The sequence below is a fragment of the Anolis carolinensis genome, unplaced genomic scaffold, assembly GCF_035594765.1.
Source record: "Anolis carolinensis isolate JA03-04 unplaced genomic scaffold, rAnoCar3.1.pri scaffold_9, whole genome shotgun sequence".
NCBI classification, from domain to species: Eukaryota; Metazoa; Chordata; class Lepidosauria; order Squamata; family Dactyloidae; genus Anolis; species Anolis carolinensis.
In genome coordinates this window covers 26166271-26172432 of record NW_026943820.1, presented here as the reverse complement: position 1 = coordinate 26172432, position 6162 = coordinate 26166271, and the positions used below count along the sequence as shown (strand labels likewise).

The window sequence follows — 6162 nt, the reverse complement described above, 5'->3', positions numbered from 1 at the left end:
GAGTCTACACACTGCCATGTAATCCAGATTATCAAATGATATAATCTACATTATCTGCTTTGAACTGGATTATATGAGTCTACACTGCCATATAATTCAGATTATCAAAGGAGATAATCTGGATCGTATATGGCATTGTAGAAAGGGCCTCTTATAATCCAGTTCAAAGCCGATCATCTGGATTCAGGAGCTGGATCATATGGCAATTTCAAACCAGTGGCTTTTCCCTTTTGCTGCACACAATCCCTTTCCATATGTTGACAGCAAACAATAAGCCTTCGCGAATTGAGCTCCGGCGTCTGCCGTATTTTCGACTCGCTACATAAACAGCTGCGCCGAAATGCCGCTTGGGAAACCGAGTCCTTCCGACGGTCAGTTCGGCAGAGAGGGGGCGCTAAAAGACTACGACTCCCAGCACGCCTCGTACTGATTCGTCGCCTGTGAGAGGAAAGCGGCTTCTCTTCAGCGAAGCAGGCCGGAGAGGCAAAGAACGACCCGAGGCGGCTGCAAAGGAGGGAGACTCGCAGCTGGTGGCTCGGGGAGAGGCCTGGAGTCATATAGGTGAGGCCTAGTCTGGTTTGTCGGCCCCGGGGTTTATTTATTTTATGGGGGAGGAGGGGCTTCCTCTTCCGGGAGAAGGAGCGAGGCCTTCCCCGCAGGCTCCTTCTCTTTAGAGCTTCTGTTGCCAGTGAAAATGGAGTGTGGAATAATATCCAGGGTGGGAGAAAGAACCTTTGTCTGTTTGGAGCAAGCGTGAATGTTGCAGTTAGAAAGCCATGAATCTGCATAGTCAATCAGTGAGAATATCTGCATTGAGGTAGCCTGACTTCTGTTGCCTGGAGGCACCCTCTGCTTGGGAGGTGTTAACTGGCCTTTGATAGTTTGCTGTCCGGAGTTCTCATGTTTTCTGAGTGTAGTTCTTTATTTACTGTCCTGATTTTAGAGGGTTTTTAAAAAAAAAAAATAGTGGTAGCTGTATTTTGTTCATGTTCATGGTTTCGTCCTTTCTGTTGAAATGCTCCACATGCTTGTGGATTTCAATGGCTTCTCTGTGTAGTCTGACATGATGGCTGTCAGAGTGGTCCAGCATTTCTGTGTTCTGAAATAATATTCTGTGTCTAGGTTGGTTCTTCATGTGCTCTGCTATAACTGACTTCTCTGGTTGAATTAGTCTGCAATACCTTTTATGTTATTTGATTTGCACAGCGTTTGGTGGCCCCTCTGTAGACTTCTCCGCATCTGTACAGTATGCAGTAGACTCCTGCATCCTGGACATTACACACACACACACACATATATATACACACACACTCTGTGACGTAATGTAAAAAAATCAAAATGTATAGTCCACACACTGCTTTGTCAGAGAAAGAAGATATGTAGACACAGGGTCTATTCCCATCCCAATTTGCACTTCCAAGAATTTGCAGCACTTTATCAGTCACCTCGTGTTTACAATATTTATATGGTGCACCTTACCCAGTCTACTTTTACAACCTCTCCGTTTTAATCCATGTTTTTATTAGTTCTTGTCATTTGTTTTTATTGGCTAATGTTTACATTTTTATAATTGTGCATATTTTTTGTCTATTGTTGTGTTTTATATTGCTATTGTTTTTATTCGGGCTTGGCCCCATGTAAGCCGCCCTGAGTCCCCTTTGGGGAAATAGAGGCGGGTATAAAAAAAAGTTGTTGTTATTATTATTATTATTATTATGTGCCATGCAGGTGAACAATAAAGAACAAATGGTTTATTCTTCTTAAACCCAGAACAACATATGTATAATGTGCTCATTTGCACCAACTCTCATAAGGTCCTTTTATGAGAGATTTAAAATAGTATTTCCTTTGTCCATGTGGATAAATTCCTTCCAGCAGCTCATGGAGCAAGAACACACTTCAGACTCAGTCTCTCTCTCTCTGCTTCATTCTTCCAACTGGCACTTTGTACCTGCACCTCAGGCACTCTGCACCTCAGGCCTGAACAAAAGTGGATTGATTCTATACCCAAGATTTTCTTTTCCATTGCTGAAAGCTTTTGTGTTCTAACACTTTTGTTTTTAAAGAAGGAATCCTAAGCAGGCAGAAACTGTAATGCACACATTTTTTTTTGGCCAAATGACAGTGCATTTTTTGGTGCTGCACATTATATTCATCAGCATATATTTTTGGGAGGGGTTTTGAAAATTGAGGTTTGCATTAGATTCGATGACACATTACATTCAAGTAAATATGGGTATTATATGTTATACATATTGTATGAAACTCTTCTAAGGAGTTGGTTCAACCCCTGGCTTGCTAGTAAAACTGAATTACCGTCTAGTGAAAGGAGGCATGTCTCAAAAGCATTTATCCAACATGGAAAGTTTGGAAAGCTCCTGTGTCAATGCGCCTGGAGTTACATGGCTCAGTGGCGATTTCAATCTGTATCTCCCCTAGTCCTAAAGCAGACATGGGTGGGTAGACTTTGGCCATCCAGGTGTTTTGGACTTCAACTCCCACAATTCCTAACAGCCTACTGCCTCTGGAGAGCCAAAGTTTGCCCATGGCTGATGAAAGAGTCGATGTCCCGTTTCGTATTTGTCAGTGTAATGCAAGTGTTTCAGTTTTTCTTTTCCTTGATGTAATTTTTTCCTGGAAACGCAAAATGCCTCTTACTTCTTGAAGATGCTCATGCATAGCTATCCTGTCTGCTGCTGTTGTGGAGGTAGCTAGTAACTAACATATAGTTGGGAGCTACCTCACTGTGACCCCATGGCTCTCTTTATGACACTTCCCTTTATTCCCTCCTTTTTCTGTCTGCCTGCCTTTCTTACTTTCTTTCTTTCTTTCTCCATGGCGAGGGTCCCGACAGCTGCAAGTGAAGGGGCTAGGAAGATAGTCTTGGTGAGGCCAGACCTGGTCCGTGGTCCTTAGTTCGGGGACCCCTGGTCTAAATGTACTCCAGATGTGGTGGACTTGAGCTCCCAGAATCTGTCTGTTGACCTGTCTGTTTGGGGTTCCTGGGAGTTGAAGTCCCAAACATCTGGAGGACCAGAGTTCAGAAATTATTCATTTATAGAATGTAAATTGTCCCCTCTTATAACATAAAGCATGACACCTATATAAATGCTAGAACCTTATCCCTTTTTATTTGGACTCAATCAGATGCTAGAAAGTCCTGTGTTTTGGGACAGATCTAAATAGACATCATTATAGTGCTGGGTGCATGTCAAAATCAAGTTTGATTTTTGGATTTTTTTTAGTATTTTCAAGCTGTGGTTGATTGGATACATGGATGCAGGAGCCATGGATATAGATAAAACATTGTTGTAATAAATTGGTCCTCTTTTCTGTACCAAGCAGTAGAATTATCTCACTTTTTATCTCAAAGTGCACATTGAAATTATATCTTATATATTGTTTTTACTTTACCTTTACCTTAACCCATATGGATCATTACTTGTGTAATGAGTTTTTTTTTTAAAAAGGAACTAGATTAGAAACAAACCTGTAAATGCACAGTGTAATGACTACTTCAAGACAACTATTTTCTTCTTTTATTGACTATACAGCCCACCTTTCCCTAGAGTGGGACGTGAGATGGCTCACAACATGTTCTGTGTGATTATAACCCAAGTACAAACTATTCCTTCATCTAAAGCAAAAATACTTTTAACAAAAATGTGACCGAACTTGATTTTTTCCTAGCGACTTCAAATGATGTGCTAGTGCTTTGTTTTTTACCCCAGTCATAGATATCTAGCTAGTTCAAGTTATGATTTGTGACTCATTGCTCAAAGTGTCTATAATAATTTAACAAAGCAAGATATGTTGGTTAAACGAAGACTCTATCTGGATAATTTTATCAGTAAACATTATCTTTATAAAGATACTAGCTGTGCCCGGCCACGCGTTGCTGTGGCGAAGTCTGGTGGTATGGGAAATAAAGTATTGAGGAATTGGTGGTAGTTAAGGTAAAGGGTAAAGGTTTTCCCCAGACATTAAGTCCAGTTGTGTCTTACTCTGGAGGTTGGTGCTCATCTCCATTTCTAAGCCGAAGAACCGGCGTTGTCCGTAGACTCCTCCAAGGTCATGTGGGATGACTACATGGAGCGGCGTTACCTTCCCGCCGGAGCAGTACCTATTGATGCACTCACATTTGCATGTTTTCGAACTTCTGGGTTGGCAGAAGCTGGGGCTAACAGTGGGGGCTCTCTCCGCTCCCCCAATTCAAACCTGTGGCCTTTCGGTCCAGAAGTTCAGCAGCTCAGTGCTTTAACACGCTGCGCCATCAGGGGATATTATTTCCTAAAGGTTGTGAATATACAATATTTCTGATTGGTTTTTTTTTGTTTGTTGGAGGCAAGTATGAATGCTGCAATTAGGAAAAATGATTAGGATGTAATGGCCTTGCAGCTTTAAAGCCTGGCTGTTTCCTCCCCGAGTAAATTTTTTGTTGGGAGGTGTTAGCTGGCCCTGATTGTTTCCTGTCTGGAATTCCCTTGTTTTCAGAGTGGTGTTGTTTGCAATATTTTATGTGCTTCTACTGTCTGTGGCCCTGAGAAAACAGAGGATTTTCCAGACTTTGATGATGGGAATACTTTGTTGGGAGGTGTTAGCTGGCCCTGATTGTTTCCTGTCTGGAATTCCCTTGTTTTCAGAGTGGTGTTGTTTGCAATATTTTATGTGCTTCTACTGTCTGTGGCCCTGAGAAAACAGGATTTGCCAGACTTTGATGATGGGAATACTTTGTTGGTAGGTGTCAGCTGGCTCTGATTGTTTCCTGTGTGGAATTCCCCTGTTTATTTACTGTCCTGGTTTTAGAGATTATATTGTTCTGCATTATTCTATCCCAGTAATTATTTCATATTAAAGAAGAATCTCACTTATCCAACATTCGCTTATACAATGTTCTGGATTATCCAACACAGTCAATGTTTTTGTAGTCAGTGTTTTAAATTCATTGTGATATTTTAGTGGTAAATTTGTAAATACAGTACAGTAGAGACTCACTTATCCAACATAAACGGGCCGGCAGAACGTTGGATAAGCGAATATGTTGGATAATGAGGAATTAAGGAAAAGCCTATTAAACATCAAATTAGGTAATCGTTATACAAATTAAGCACCAAAACATCATGTTAGACAACAAATTTGTCAGAAAAAGTAGTTCAGTACACAATAATGCTATATAGTAATTACTGTATTTATGAATTTAGCACCAAAATATCATGATATATTGAAAGCATTGACTACAAAAATGCGTTGGATAATCCAGAACGTTGGATAAGCGAGTGTTGGATAAGTGAGACTCTACTGTAAATACTAAATAGCATTACTGAGCATGGAACTACTTTTTCTGTCAAATTTGTTGTATAATATGATGTTTTGGTGCTTAATTTGTATAACGATTACCTAATTTGATGTTTAATTGGCTTTTCCTGAATCCCTTCTTATTATCCAACATATTCACATATCCTGCCGGCCTGTTTACATTGGATAAGTGAGACTCTACTGTATATTTCTAATCTTATATTATCTGCTCAGAACTGGATTATATGAGGCTCCTTCTTCACAGTTGTATAAAATGCACACTGAAGTGGATTATATGGTAGTGTGGAGTCAAGATAATCCAGTGCAAAGCAGATAATATAAGATTATAAATGGGTTATATAGCTGTGTAGAAGGGCCTTGAATCTACACTGCCATATAATCCAGTGCAAATTAGATAATCTGTGGAAGAAGTCTAAGTGAGGCCTAAATCTGCCTGTCCCCTAACTGAAACCTGGCTGTCCCTTGGTTGCTAGGCAACCAAGTGGGCAGAGATTAGCCCTCTAAACTGGCAGCAATTGGATAAAAAACAATTTTTGCTCTCCCTCTAATTAGGACTTTATTTTTCTTTTCTTTTTGTTGTATCAACCTTGAGGCATGGATGATGGGTTGTGTTGTCAAATTTTGAGGTTGGGGGGCCTGTACTTTTGTTGTTTTGTGAATCGCCGTGATGCCATCACTCTTTTATATATATAGATAAAAAGGACATAGGGATTGCATGGTAAATATCACCAAGGTATGTCACTTTCAGCTTTCTTTTTTCTTCAGCAGACTTAACTACGCTGGCTGATATTATAGCCTTTTTTTAGACCTGCACAGAAAAAATGGAGAACTAGTTTTGAAAATTGT

The 6162-nt window shown here is 40.3% G+C and overlaps 1 protein-coding gene across 1 annotated transcript in view; it reads left to right on the top strand.

The window, feature by feature from the left end:
- The first annotated feature begins 406 nt into the window (after positions 1–406).
- mbtps1 (membrane bound transcription factor peptidase, site 1) overlaps positions 407–6162 on the top strand; it is a 39714-nt gene continuing 33958 nt past the window's right edge. Inside the window, exon 1 of the mRNA XM_062961515.1 lies at positions 407–561. The gene's annotated coding sequence lies outside the window, so the exon portion shown is untranslated. The remainder of the gene's footprint in view (positions 562–6162) is intronic.